Source organism: Ciconia boyciana, chromosome 18, assembly GCF_034638445.1.
Source record: "Ciconia boyciana chromosome 18, ASM3463844v1, whole genome shotgun sequence".
Lineage (NCBI taxonomy): Eukaryota > Metazoa > Chordata > Aves > Ciconiiformes > Ciconiidae > Ciconia > Ciconia boyciana.
The window spans coordinates 5,654,922-5,670,148 of record NC_132951.1 but is presented as its reverse complement, the minus strand read 5'-3'; the positions used below and the strand labels follow the sequence as shown (position 1 = coordinate 5,670,148).

At 40.6% G+C, this 15,227-nt stretch overlaps 1 protein-coding gene across 3 annotated transcripts in view; it reads right to left on the bottom strand.

Moving 5' to 3' along the window:
• The window catches only part of RAPGEF1 (Rap guanine nucleotide exchange factor 1), an 89,462-nt gene that overhangs the window by 71,266 nt on the left and 2,969 nt on the right, over positions 1–15,227 (bottom strand). The gene's annotated exons all lie outside the window — the stretch shown is intronic.

Here is a 15,227-nt window from a genome sequence, read left to right as displayed (position 1 = left end):
TACTGTGCCACATATTAGACTAATGTGGATCAAAATAGAATTTCTGTCCTAAAGAGGTAATACCCTCTGGTCAAGCCATGTGCTTATCTGACAACACAACTCCCCGACTCTCTGGATGATCATGAGTCTCTGGAAGATCAAGAAATAAAATAATAGCTTCCCTGTTGGACATACTAATTACTGTCATTTGCGGCAATGGGGGAACTCAATGCAACTGTAAGCAATAAAATTATTATTAAAATTTCCCACTGCCTATTTGTTAACGACAAATTGCCATCACCCTAACTTCAACTTCTTCAAAAAAGCCAGGCTTCTTTCAAATTTATCTTTAACCTACCCAGAAAGCATAGATTTGGAGCAATTTTCTGAGGCCTGTCTGGCAGGCTGCAGTTCTGCCAGTTCTAAATATATACCAGCTTTCTGAGCTTGAACCTACACAAGGGAAGCTGGGCTGAAGATGGAAGCGTTTCCCCAAGCTGCCAGTAGACTAGCAACACATTTAAAAACCCTCATCAAATTAAGTGCTTAATTACAACTCAGACTTTGAGACTCTGGAAATTAGGATAATCTTCTGGGAAATTTATTAGTCTCCCGCAAAAGAAATTGCAACATACAAGCCAAAAAAAGCACAGAGCTTGGAGAGCGTTAGCCCATCAAATCACACCTTGTACTTGATTCCTCACCCTAATTCCCGAAGAATATAAGGTGAGATCCGCAACTTAATTTCAGATTCTTGAGCCTCCGTGAAAGATTAGGATCAACGTAACCAGGAGGCTAAATCATGAACAGTAGTCTCATGTAAAAAGTTAAGAAATGTTTGTTGAGAAGAGTTGATGGAAAGCTAGCTGTGCATGGACCTTCTCACACTTGACTTGGTGAAGGTACTAGAGGCAGGGCCACAAAGGGCACTGCTTGGAGAAGGTCTCAACATAGCCATTCACACAGCCACCTAAATTTTGCCAGCAAATCATGGCTACAGCCTTGTTGGCCTGCTCCATTCCTCTAGGTGGCATGCTCTGTGCACACAATATTACCTGCATCTTCCCACAGATAGAGAGATGCCACAACTACACAGCACTCAGTCTTCCACTCTCACTACCCCATGAGATCTCAAATGCCTTAAAAACATGAACAACCCACTCACAGGGTATACAGCTCTAGCGATAAACTGAAAAGCCTACAGAAGCTTACGGAGAAGTACACATCATCTGACCAAAGTAACAAGTTAAATCATACCAGTAAATGAAACAAGGGCAGGAGTTGTACTCACTATTTTCACCTCGCTAGAGACAGCATTTTCCATCACCACCCATCATGAAGTCAAAAATACAGAATAAATGCTTGCACAATGCTCTAAAAATGTAACGCTCTAGATAAACACTAAGCATTACACATTTTCCTTTTTGATTCATGAAATTATTGCATCAAGGAAAATTTAATTTTGTTCTCCAAATAAGTCAGAACATTGCACGTTTCCCCTTGCTACCACCCTCATGAGCCATGGGCTGCAAACCACATTCAGCAGCAAAAGAAGCTCTACTGCTTGGGCAGGATGTGTGTTCCTTTGCTGTGACATACGTACCACTATTTGCTGGCACATACCTATATATCTCCAGGACAACCCCGCTGAATCAAAACCTTGTGACACAGGCTCTCAGGATGCAGTACAAGCAACATGAGTGTACGCATCAAAAAAATTGTGAACTAAGAGAAACAAAGGGCAGTGAGAGGTGACAAAGAAGAAGTCGTATCCTGGTATCAAAGACAACAAGGAACAATAAAAAATGAAAAGCAATTCAAATGCAGAGCTCAAATGTAGAACGAAGGAAGTAACTGAACTTGGGTTGGAAGTATCTCAGAAGCTGAGCTAGGAAACTCTTACATTGGGTTCACTTGTACAATGCCTCAGCTATGCGTGAAAGGGTTTTCCCCTTCAGCGGCTTATCTCTGCATACTCAGCTTCCCGACAGGTTCATGTTTAGAGCACAATACTTCTTGGTTACTCTTTTTGGTTTTGTTTTTGTTTTTGCATCAAAGGTCAGCAGTTCTGCTATGGCCACCCAGACCCAGGAAGAGCCCACTGGAGCCCAGTGCCTCCTCCGCTGCTCACAGCTGGCATGGCTCAGAGGTTTTTGGACCAAAATAATAATTTCTTTTTCCAGAAAATGTCGACTACAGAAATTCACTGAAATGTCCATTAATTCAAAACAAACTTTTTGATGGAAAGCTATGGAAATCTATGTATCAGACTTGACAAAAGTCAGCTCTGTGATTAAAAACAGAGACAGATTGTAACAAAAAAGCCCCAAGTTACTGATTAGGATACTCAGGACAGGGAGAAGACTGTATTTCAAGTATGTCTAATACAGGCCTTGGTAGAAACCCAGTCTAAGTAGCACTGGTGCTACAATGCTAGGAAATGCTAAAAGCCATGGAGCCAGTTGAGATGCCTACTTACAGAGACAGAAACTGCAACATCAACTTGACATGGGATAAATCAAATTAATTTGGGTTTTTTGGAGCAAGAGTCTGGGGAGTGTCCAGACAAGCCTTTACAAATATTAACTAGCCTGAAGTTAAATACCTCTCTGTAAACTATGCTACAGACTTTGATTCCATAAGAACCAGAAACTTTTTCCAATATAAAATTCTGAGCAAGTGAAAATATGAAAGCAGTTCTTGATACAGCTTAACCACACTTTGGTGCTGATCATTTAAGCTCACGTTGCTTCCTACTGATATTAAGGTTTTCACAAGATTTTTCATACAGCTTACTCATAATGAACAGCTGCTCTAGCAACTGCTGGAGTCAGCATGTACTTCCTGCCTTGAAAAAAGTCATCAATATATCTCAGTACAGAAAATCATACTCTCTTTAAAACAATTCATGATAGGGTTTGGATACCAACTGGCTACATGCCACCGACACTCCCTTAAACAATGGTTACACCCTCTATACAGCTAAAAATGAAATAGCTGAAAGGGAAGACGTTTTATACAAGTTCCCAGGGTAAAACACATCTGAGAAGCACTGGTCTGGGACCGACATTGTTCTACTAAAAGAATAAATATCTGAGTCCAAATCGTATTTCCTTCACCACCTTCCCAGACTTGCACAAGAAGAAAATCCATCCGAGCGTTGCTTTTATGATTCTGGTGCTCTGTAACAGAACAAAATCCCAGCATTTTATAAAACTGTTAAATAAACTAGCAGTGCTGCACATTATGATTTAACCTTTTGTTAACATCATTTGTAGCACCAGTGAGACCGTTTGTCAGCTAAGGAGAAGTCTGAAACTCTTTCAGTGTTGACTTTACGCCGAATACAAATGTTGAGTGATCTGCCTGTACAGTGAGTTCCCAACCACAGAGATCTCCTCGCCTAGCAATGCTGCTTACAATGCCACCACAGTGAGACAGGGCGTCAAGACAAACATCATTGTATTAATTGCATCTGTTGATTAACCAGCCCAAGAACAGCCTTCTTTCAGTCACAGGCTTTATAAGACAGTACTGAAATGTTACTGTAAGTGTTGAGATGGATGAGTCAACAGATAAAATACCAAAGCATTTGTAAGGAGACTCTCACTGGAGTAATTTGATAAGCTGCTCAGCTACACAAAATGATGGTCTTCATTGACACAGCTTGCTCATATAGTCCTCAACTTGGTTTTATGTTTCAGTCTTGTTTTTTGCAAGCTTTCCAGTCAAAGCTGGGCAAACACACATATACTGTTACCTTTGCAAAGGTGAAAGATGGGTAAAGATGTGTAACCAATCTGAAAATTGTTTAAAAAGTCGTATTGGATACTAATCCTTCTCACTTGGGCAGTTTACAATGGCTCTCCTCCGCATTTTGGAAGCTTTCCTTGACCTTGAGGAGTGAAAGACCTTTCAAACCAACAGCAGAATATAACACTGGGGGCTCGGGGTTCAGACCAACGCAGGAAGCACTGGCCGCACACCACAGGCAAGCCTCTCCTTCATTCTCACTCGGCTGAAATGATTTCTGTGATGCCGTGTAAGGTCAGTAGATTCAGGTTACTGAAAGAATGACATTTTAAACCCGATATCTCTCTCATCCAAAACCATCTGCAATTCATCTATTAAGGCTGAGATTATTCATTCCAGGGGAATTATCCACTAATCAGTTTTTATCTCCAAACTAGGTCCTCATGCTTGCAGCTAGTCAAGAGCTCAGGCTGGCAAAGATCTTGGTTCCCTCCGCTCTCACCGGAGGCCACGGTAACACAGAACAGTCTCAAAAATATGTTTGATTGCAACTCCATGACAAAAGGCAGGTCTGCGCTAAGGAAACTGGCACCAGTTTACCTGCCAGCACCTCACGTAGCCAAGGTACAGAGGCACAAAGCCAGGCTTCAAGTTATGAATCCCCTTCACTGGGCTGGGCCTTAGTTCTTTACATCTTCCTGCACCAGGAACCGCTGTGTGTGGTTCTTCCCCACCATGATTTTATAAAGTAGGATAAAAACAAAGCAAAACCAGAAGGCACAACAGGAAAAGGGCATTAGGACTCCAGTATTTCCCCCAGAACACACATAAGCAGAAAGAGGTCAGCACTGACTTTTGGCTCTTAAGCACGCTTGCTCACTAGCCTGCCTGCTGCTATTCTGTTCGATACTTGTCACAGTGAAACTCAAGAGGAGCATGTGGCCAAGTGAGTCAATACCCTGGGTTCTGCAAGTCCTTCTCCCCTACTTATTACATCTCATCTTTTTGCTACAGCCCTGCCCTGTTCTGGCAAAGCATTTTGTATCGACTGCTCATTTGCTACAGAAGCAGTCAGTTCCATTCACTCGCCCATACTATGTACCAGCATGAAATTAATTTACATCTCCAACCCTCAAAGCGGACGTCCCTGTTCTGCAGGGGCTTCAAAATAAGATGTCCTTCATTTGCAATTATCATGCAAAAAAGCAAAAATACAGGCAGATAAGTTGCCTCCTGCATTTCACCCAGAAGCCAAGGCAATTACCGCAAAACCTGCAGTTTGCATCAGTAAACACAGCAACATAATAATTTTGGTTTATCTAATTTTCAATTTTGAGGACTATGTAAAAACAAATCCAAAACCAAACAAAACTCAGCTGGATTTCTCCTGACAAGCAAATTGTTGAACTGGCCAAAAATCATATTTTACCCACTGCAAAAGAGAAATTTTGGAGATTCTTCAGCTGGTATGATTCAGGATAAAGGGCATTTTACAGCTGTACAAGTGAGAATATTTTGGGAAAGAGAGATGTTTTTAATTCCCTCTGGTTCATTTAATAAAATCTAAACATCGTAGCTTAAAATAATCCTGACCGACAAAGCAGGCCAGACCTTCCTATCCAATCCAGACTTTCCTATCCAATCCAGTATAACCATGTACCGCATCAAAACTGTTCTATATCCTCTCCTCGGGTAAAATAGCAGGGATGGAGAAAAAGAAACCATTTACACAGAAGAGGAGGAATCTCTCTACCCAGACCCATTTGTTTTACTCTGCAAGTATTGACAGATGAGTAATGAAAACGCTGCTGCAGACACGGGCTCTTCTTCAAGGCAGCATCAGTTAATAAACCACAACCACAGCTGCAAAAATATTAAGGAATTTAACTACATGACTCCTTCAAGGGCACAGGATTGCAGGAGGAGCCAGTTCTTGTGCTTTGTTATCCCAAAGGTTAAAATCATAGTGTGCAGCATCAACACAAACCAGTGTTACTTTTCTGGATATAAGAGCTTTGAATAACAATTTTGTTAAATGTATACTACTGAGTACTAGTATTTCTACCATAATTTTTTCTCCATTATGATAATATTTGAAACTTAGTATACTATGTTGCCAAAGCTTTTAGATGTGAAGTACTCATCTAGGAAGTATTAAATGATAAAAACAAATGAAAATAATAGTAATAATAAAACCCACAGCCTGTTCTCCCCACAGGACAAGCGACAGCACTGGTAACGTTGCTGAGAACGGCGTTTTGCACAAGTTACCAACTTTGGATGCCAGACTCAGATCAGGACCTCGAGCAACAGCCATGTTAACAGCACATGCATGCTGGGAATGATTTCAGAATCAGTTATGCTTTCCCTTGATGGGGGAATTTTTTTTTTTTATATTGCCAGTGGAGCTCCAACAGACTGGATGACCAATGGCTGTAACCGTAGATGCTATTATTTATACCAGCCCTAAGTACTTACAGAACTTGAGAAATATGAAAACAACGACATAAGCAATCAACAGCCTTCCAACATCATTTTTGTTGTTACTAACACTCTTCCACACCTTGTTGCCAGAGACTCTCAGGATTTATACATAAACTCATCTGCCCAGCTGCCAGAAATAATCTGTCCGATGTTTCCTTAGTTCTCCCTTCTCTATCACGTTAACTTCAGCCAGAACAAAAAGTGTAAAATACACATTTGGGTGGTAACCTTGAACACAGATAAGTGTGGTCAACTGCCAGGTAAGCATTTTTTCCTTACGCACATAGTAAAAAGCCGCAACAATCCCGACAACCCCAGGCAATGACATGAGTCACACCAATGCCTGGTCCGAACGATGGTTTTGATCCCTTGGACCCTGGCGCTCCCCAGGCTGCCAGCCAAATGGAAGCTCAGAGAAGTTCTCCTGTGTATCAGTTGCGGTATACCTGATGTCTCCAGGGAGCCCTGGAAGTATTACAGTGAAATGTACACCTCAGATTTGAGGTCTAATGAACAAGGCTGTAATTCAGGATAAAACCTAAGAGGAAGAGCTGCCAATGCATATTTAAAGAATTTATACAAGTGCTTTTACCCAAGACAGACAGGAGCAAAACCATCTTTGTTTAAAGTCTACCTGGAAATATACACAGACAGTAATGAGAATCAAATTTTCTCTTTACACAGTTTTTAAGGGTTCATTTGCCCTGCTATTTTTACTATGATACTTTGGTTTTTAAGAGCAACGCACCCTTCCCTGCCCTCGATTGCCTCCTCTGAGCTGTCCCCAGAAGACCCACATATTTGCTTTGTTCCAAAGGATTTTGCTTTTCCTTGGCATTCCCCATTCCAGGCCAACCAGTTCATAATTCAAGTAGTCTTTGTTCTAGCAGCAAAGGAAAACATATTTTTTATCAGTGTTTTTACCTTTCAGCCTGATGCCAAATCATCGGCTGATGTAACGCAATGCCTTCCATCTCCCTGGGCTGAGCAGCACAAGGGAAAGCAAAGAAATTCATCTTTAAAAGGTCTAGTGTCTGTTTCATCTTTGCAAACTAACAGCAAATTAGATAAAGATGTTGCCAGCTCACAGACCCGCCACCAGCAGTGGGGTTAATATTAAGTGAGCTCTTGCAGGCATCCCCTTTGCAGTATGTAGGTTCTTCCATTAGTTCTCTCAGCAGTGACTTGCATGTGAGATGGGATTTTTTTGGAGGCAAGGGGTCTTCTCCTAACCCTGGTTTCCTCCCCAGAGAGTCATGCAGTCTGAGGCGTGAACACCATGGTCAAACAGCATGTTTGCTTTAGCACCGAAACAGGCGTGCCAAAGCAAGGGTGGCAGTGAAGGAATGCCTTCCCCAGCTCCGCCTCAACCAAAGATGCAGCAAGCAGTTGGCTAAATCAATGCATTCAGCTTCACATAACTATAGCATCAAGCAATATCTCAAATCTCTTTGAACAGCTTCCCAACAGGACGGAAATCTGCCCAGGGCTGGGATTAATCCCCCCAAACTTAGCTGGGTAAATGCTAGGCGTTATGGTCTATGCTAGTCACGGTCAGGCTTTTCCTGTGAAAAGATGGTGAAAGATGGGCATTTCCAAACCAATATAATTATTATTAAATCCTTTTGACAACTGCTGGAATCCACAAGGGACTAGAAATTATTAGAACAAAAATGACACATAAATAAAAAATATTTTAGACTTTTTATACACAAAATTGCACCTATTTCAGTATAGGTGCAATTTTGAGCCAGCTTCACAAACTTGGCTAATTCTGAGCAAGGATATTCTCAAATCACCATAAATCTCCCTTTTATGTATCTGACTTTCATAAATTCAGAGGCAAAAGCTTAAATGACGCAATCAGTTTTTAATTAATACAAGTGTGCTGGTGCAAGGAGTTTAGTGGAGAATGAGGAGAAGTTTCTAGGCAATAAAGAATTTATATTGTTCATTCTTATACCTTGCCTATACATGAAGGTTGCATCAATTAATCCAGCTGAGGTTAAACTAGAGTAGCTCACTGCACAATTTTCTCATATTTTTTTCAAAATACAGTCAGATTTATCTCCTGCCTGTGAATTTTACAGTGCAAGATAAACTAATGAGACAAGTTTAGACTGACAAAATGCTTATGCAACTGAATGAGCATAAGATCATAACCTTAGTTAAATCACCAAACAGCAAACTACATCATCCAGGTCTTATTTAAAAAAAAAAAAAAAAAGTCTTTTTCTATGAGCAGCAAAACTAGTGAAACTCTATCTATTTTTCTTCCAACACAAGAAATCTAGCTTCCTCGCATCTCCCTTGGCAGCCCTCTGAAGAGGAAGCACCACGTGTGTTAAAGATTCTGAAATGACATGTGTACCAGTTGACACCAGATGGCCAAACGGAGTATGGGACAGCTACATTTTCCCTTTGGCCATAATGAAGGCACTATTTGTGGTCTCTTCATTCTACTCATCTTCTACAGAAAATGTGCAGAAATTTAAATTAATTCCTAATATTGATTCCTCTGCAAAGTTTGACTGAAATTGGCCAAAAGGTCCAAGAGTTCTAACAGAGGATGGCTAAGCCATCACTACTTCCTTATGAAAAGATGCTACAGTTAAGAGAGGTACAGACATAAGAAGCAAGCTTACCTCTGAGCAGACGTGCCAAGTTACACGTCAAGACTCAGTGGTTCTTCTTTAAAGGGATATTGTACACCTGAATATCACAAAATTGGCCATATTTGAGAGAGCCAGCTCAATGTAAACAATGTACTTTAAACGGCATTTCTTATATTCATTAGAACGTTTTCATAGGGTGGTTCTACAAATTTCTGAAGTGTCTCTCCTGTAAACTACACCAGACCAGACTGGCAGAGCAGGAGACAGAAGTGCCACTGTTTCCAGTGATAAAGAGCAAACAGCTATTCACAGAGCAAACAGAAAAACTAAGCTGAAAACACAGAAACTCCCCACCTCAGTTTCTGTCAGTTATGTTCTCCTAGGTATTGCTCATAAAGAGACAAGATTTGGGGTTTTTTTAAGTCATGTGACTTTCAGATGCATAATGTTTTCTGGGTACTGCAAATGTCTCCCATATAGTAGCCCCACAGAAGCAATTCCAAGCAGTAAAAGGGTAAACAACCCCTGCACCACTCTTACCATGCTCCATCAAAAATCTGGCATCAGACTTAACATACAATTTCATGTGACCTTTGCAAGGATGTTTATACGAAGAAACCACCTCCTGCACAAATCAATGCTCTACGTTTTCTGCAAGTCCCTGTAAATTCATAGATGAGCTCTAACTAAACCTGTTGGTAGACCTCCCTAGTTCCTCTAAACTTATTATTCTTGTATGTAATTCAGCTTAAAGCTTCTTCTAATTAGAAAAGCAGAAAACATACACTTAAAAAAATTAACACGGAAAAAATATACCCAGATAGGGATATTTAATTTCTTTGTATATGCAAGTTGCAGCACATCATCGCCCCCAGCAATGAAATGCAAGGTTGCATTGTTAAGCAAAAAGTGGATGGGAACCACCTGCACTTTGTTCCCCATACTCAAATTGACAAATTTAAGTTAATATAGTTAGAGCACAAAATGAAAGGGTAGTGTATCACCCAAGCAAAACTGTGTTTTAAACAGTATTGTCCTGCTAATTGAAGCCCACCGTCGGACGGATTCACCGAGCACTGCGATCTAGAATTGGCTGGAATGTACTATATAACCAGAACTAAAATATTGACTTCCCTGGGTGCCCTTTATTACATGATGTTTGGCTCGTAAAGGAAACTTTCTAAATATGGAATTAATTCCTGAGGCTATTTTACCACCTCTTGGGCAGTATGGACAGGACAGATTGGCAGACTGCGAAGCACAATAAAAACCTCAAAAGGTAGGGGATAAAACAACATGTGCTGTACATTGTGAACACACTCCTTTTGCTCCCATTTTAATTACTAAAGACTACCTGCAAACTACAGTTTAACAGATATAGAACTGCATACTCAGTCTCTTGGTAAAATTATATCAAGGTTTAATCAACCAGCCAAGTTGCAGCATCTCCTTACGCCAACTTTACCAGCTACGGGTAATTATTCTTTGATTTTAACCTTTACTGATTTTTTCCATTCTTTCCAGAAGCCTAAAAAGAAAATTCTCATCTATTTTCTTTCAAAACCCAAGATTTTTGTACATGTGAGGGATGAAATTAAAGATCTTGTTTAGAATATAAATGGGACTGGTTCAGTGAATATGTTAAGTACGCAACAAAGGGCATCCCCACATGAAGCCTTCAGAGGGAAAGAATGAGAGCATGAGAGTGCGAGCAAGCTTTAACCTTTCTCCCTCAGCAGAATAATGAATTAATATTTCCTTAGAGGCACTGATGGCCATACCAAGATGTTAACTCGAATCACAAAACGCACAGTTATTTTCATGACACCGGAAAAGCTCTACACAAAGCAGCAGAGACCGTCACTCAGGTAAAGTAAGCTAATGCAAAACATGCATTTGCTTAATTCAAAGAGCCTCAGCCCCATAATTAAGAAATCTCTTATTTGGGTGCCACCCATGCTCAATCGACCCTCTCAGTGGTATGAAAGGGGAACTGAAAAAAATGAAGGAAACGTGAAACCAAAATGCTAGCGAAGGCTTAGAATCTCCATACAGCTCTTGTCAATTCTCAAATCTTTTAGATTACTTTCCTAAATATGATAAAATAGAAAGCAAGTGTAGGAGAACCGATTCTCCCAAATACCATCGATATCATATCTCCCACAACACTGAGTAAGTGAACGCTCTGATACAGACCATCTTTTTCTTATACTTGTTTCTACTCACTTCTTCCTTGCTCTCAACATGAAAATTTTATCTTACAAACTCCAGAGAAGGTGAGCTATGGTAGCAACTAAAACAGCAAACAGATTTAACATCAAGAGAGTGTTTCAAAGCTGAAGAGCTTTAACTGAAATATGCAATGCAAATAAAAGTAGACCAATAATCTGATCCATCAACTTTCTCAGGTTGCTTCACAGAATATGTTTGGACATCATTTCTCTCTCACATAGATGAAATTGTTTCCTCTATCAGCATCAATGTCACGCACCGCAAGAAGAGATCGGAAGTGTATTTTTGAGAGTGGATGCTATGGGTCAGGTAACATAGCTGTGAATTTGTCAAGCTGCAGTAACGTGAATAGCAGAATTGTAGAACATTCCTTTTGGCAGCACGTCCCAACCTGCAGGATTCCTGCAGCTTTTCCGGATTGCTGAAATTCATCTTCTGTCTCTTTGCCTTGGAACAGACTCCCGTGAAAGCTGCTGGGAGCCTCCTCTTTGTCCGCTTTCCCTTTTTGTCATCCATCTGTCTTTTGCTACCTGCTCTACTTGCACGCAACTTAGCCCACCACTCCCTCCTCTTCTAACAACCAGGGCTTGCACGTCCTCTCACTCCTTTTCTGGTCTTTCCAACCATTCCATCAACACCTCCACTTGTGATGTCCCTCTTTCCTTCTCTGGCCACCTTTCTATACACCTTGGAGTTCTGGGGCTGCAAATTCAAACTTGCAAAGGTGAATAAATCTAGTTTTCCTCCAGCCAGCTCTCCCTTTTCCTCTAATCTCTACTAAAGCACTGAGAATGACACACTGTTCTCTGTTACCATCCTCTCATCCCATTACGTTCTCCAATATTTCTCAACCGTACACCACGAAAGCCAAGCTTTAGTTATTTAGACAAAACTGACAAATAACAAAGCTAATATTCTTGCAATAGCTACGTGATTTTAATACTCCTTCCATACTGCTTCCATGACAATGGCTGAATCCTATTGTTTGCTAACTTTAATAAAGAAAAAAAGACAGATGTAACACCAAAGCAGAATTTCCCAAATATTCACGTGCTTACAGAACAATAAATTTTCAGTTGTTTTCAGAGAGAAAAGCCTATTCTGTCACAAATTTGAGAAGCTGAAGGATCCCTCTCCATGCACAGGTTTTTCTCCAGATAATGTAAAGTCTCCACAGGAAGAATACAGACTGGAAGGATTAATTTCACTGCTAAGCAACAGTACTCAGAGGTCAATAGCTTTGCAAACCGGCAAAAGACCTCAAAACTCCAGATCTCTAGTTTCAGCAGAAAAATGCTGGGATGATTTGCCTTGGAAAATGGAACAATGGAGCAATCCAAACTATGCAAAATGATGGGTGTGGTGAGGAGCAGGAGAGAGGAAGGCGGCTATTAAATCACCTTACCTGTAGCTCCGACATGTAATTTGTTGTTTTTAATATACTATAACGTTTCTGGAGTTTTATCTGGCACAAAGACAGGAGATGCTCTCTATCATCTTACCTTTGCTGGGGTACAAGGATCTTCCAAATTAGATGCTACGATAACTAACAATTCCAGCTGTCACCTCTCAGTAGCCCAATGAGAACTATCTAGACATCTCCTGTAACACACATAATGATTGAGTGCTTGAACTACATCTGATTACCCATCAAATGCCTCTGCCAGGGAAAGGTATAACATCTCTCCCGTTTCTTTAAAATAAAGTCTAGAAAGTTAACACTTCATGTTCCTCCACTTGCACTTAAGACGCTATAAGCTTCGGAATTGAACACTCTCCGTTCAATGGATTTGTAAGTCAATGGCAAAGCTCATTTTGCCAATTCTACCCACAGGCTTTCAACTTTGGAATAAATAAGGAGTTAACGTACTTTTTTTAAAAAAGACCCACACCTTTGCATCAGAGTCTTTCTAATATAGCACAGATGCACTTACAGATAGAGTTACTAGAGTATCAGCTGAGGTATCAACTGCAATTCAAAACTTCCAAAAAGATGAACAAAACCCCGAGGAAACCTTAAAAAGCGGTTAGAGATATACTCCCTTCCCTAGGAACAGATACCATGTTCCTTCCACTCACGCAATACATTGCAACAAGTAAAGCCATGCTGATAGACTATGGGTCCCTTACAAATAGGAAATGTTCTCTGCAAGTGAAGCAATGGACCTGGATGAGGGACATTTGTGTCATGATCTTGACTGACAGTGAACTTCCACTCATCTCTCTGCTTGCCAGGAGGTTAGCAAGAGCCAGTAAGAGTTACCACCACATAAAAATCACACCAATAGATATATTTAGTCATTGCGGTTCAAGGAAAATGATTGCTTGCACTGAAAATAAATTTAGCAATTGTTTCCAGTTTCCGCTTTTTCACTGACTAAGGCACAACCCAGCTGCTTCACATTCCAGTAGACTTCAGCTGTCTTTTTTCTCCACTCCTTGTCCACTTCCTTCTTACAACTGCTATGACCATCTCAATCGTGCAGCAGTTCTCCCACAGGCTACATTTCTGAACACTCCAATCTTGAAGCCATGCAACAGAACACCTGTCAAGCCTACGCCGACTTATAAAAAATGCAAAATTCTGCTCTTTGTGCCATTTTGTAGGAAACACTAAATAGCGATCATCTCGTATCTCTATTTTGCCTCTACACAAAACTAGACTGAATTGTTGATGCTTTTTAAACAAGTTACAATAATACACACATGCAATGCCACTATCCGAGGGGCTTATAGTAGGAAATGCAGTAGGTGCTAAAAGCCCAAGTAAGGAAGAATTGGAACCAAATTCCCTTTAGGGTTGTGAAGTGAGTCTTTAGAAGGGTTTAATTTTCAGATTCCAGGACAAGACATTTCACAGAGAATTTTTACTTTGCTTGAAAACCACCAGTAGAGCAGCACTTACACTGGTCAACTGCAAAACTTCTAACTTGAAAGCCCTCACTTACACTGAAGAACATGGTACAGCGGTGAACGCACAGCCGAACCGAGAAAGAGTTCTGCCAAGTAACTCACCTAAGCATACTTTAGACAAAGAGAAACTGCAGAAAACTGTACAGGTGTAAAAAATATGCAGGATAATTTCCACAGAATGATCCCAGAGATTATTACAGTTCAAAATATATCCTCCCCAAAAGTAAGATCCCTGGGAAACTTCACGTTAATACAACAACATTCACAGATGCACAATTCAGAATCATGGAAATAGGCGTGGAGGACTCTGAACAAGCATTAAGTTCCTATAAAAATGGGAATAATCTGGCCTCCTGAATGGTTTCTTCTCTTTTGCCATTTTCCTTAGGAACAGAGTTCTCCTGGGATTACCCCTAGATGTTTATACCACCAACACTAAAGGAGGAGACTTCAGAGATGAATTTGCTTATCAGGCGAATGCATATGAGTAAAAGGTGAAGACAACAGCATTTTCAGTCTGCTGGGAATAAAGAGATCCAGTTGAGTCCTGAGCAGAATAGAAATAACTGACTGCACTCCAGGTAGCTAATGCTTGAAACAGTTATCTCAAACAACCTTTAGCAGACAGCTATTGAAAAAGCAAGCTTACATGGGACATGAAAACCCTGCAAGAAATTACAAGATTAAGACTGAAAACATCAAGTAGAATAAACCTTCCAAGTATGGCACCCATATGTTCTTTGGTTTTAATAAAGGGCATTCTTGAATGGACCTGCTTCATGGAAGAGCTTTTGGGTTTAGACCTGATGGTGTCTAACTGCTCCCTTATTCTCCCTGAATGATGTAGAATAGTTCAACTCCCTGGAGCATGTAATCCAGCAGGTAAATAAATACAGGAATTCGTGTATTGCCATGGTAACAGGAAACCCAAGCAGAATCTGTGACCTTCTTCAACTCTTTTCGTGGCATCCCTATTTTGGATTTTAGATCAAAACTATAAGACTAACTAGGGTGAGAGCAAATATCTCCTGAAAGTGAAGACAAAAAGTCACAGTTCTACAGTAACAAAAAACCAACACTGGCTGCCATTCCTTCTCTTCAAGTCAATGGGGATTCTGCTTCCAAAAAGTATTTGTAAGTCTCCTGGCTGGAGCCTAACGAAACAGGCGTTCTAATACTAGCGAAAACAAAATATACCGTCTTGTTCTACATTACCAGATGGCTCCCCTTCACTCCAAAGCAGTGCTCTGA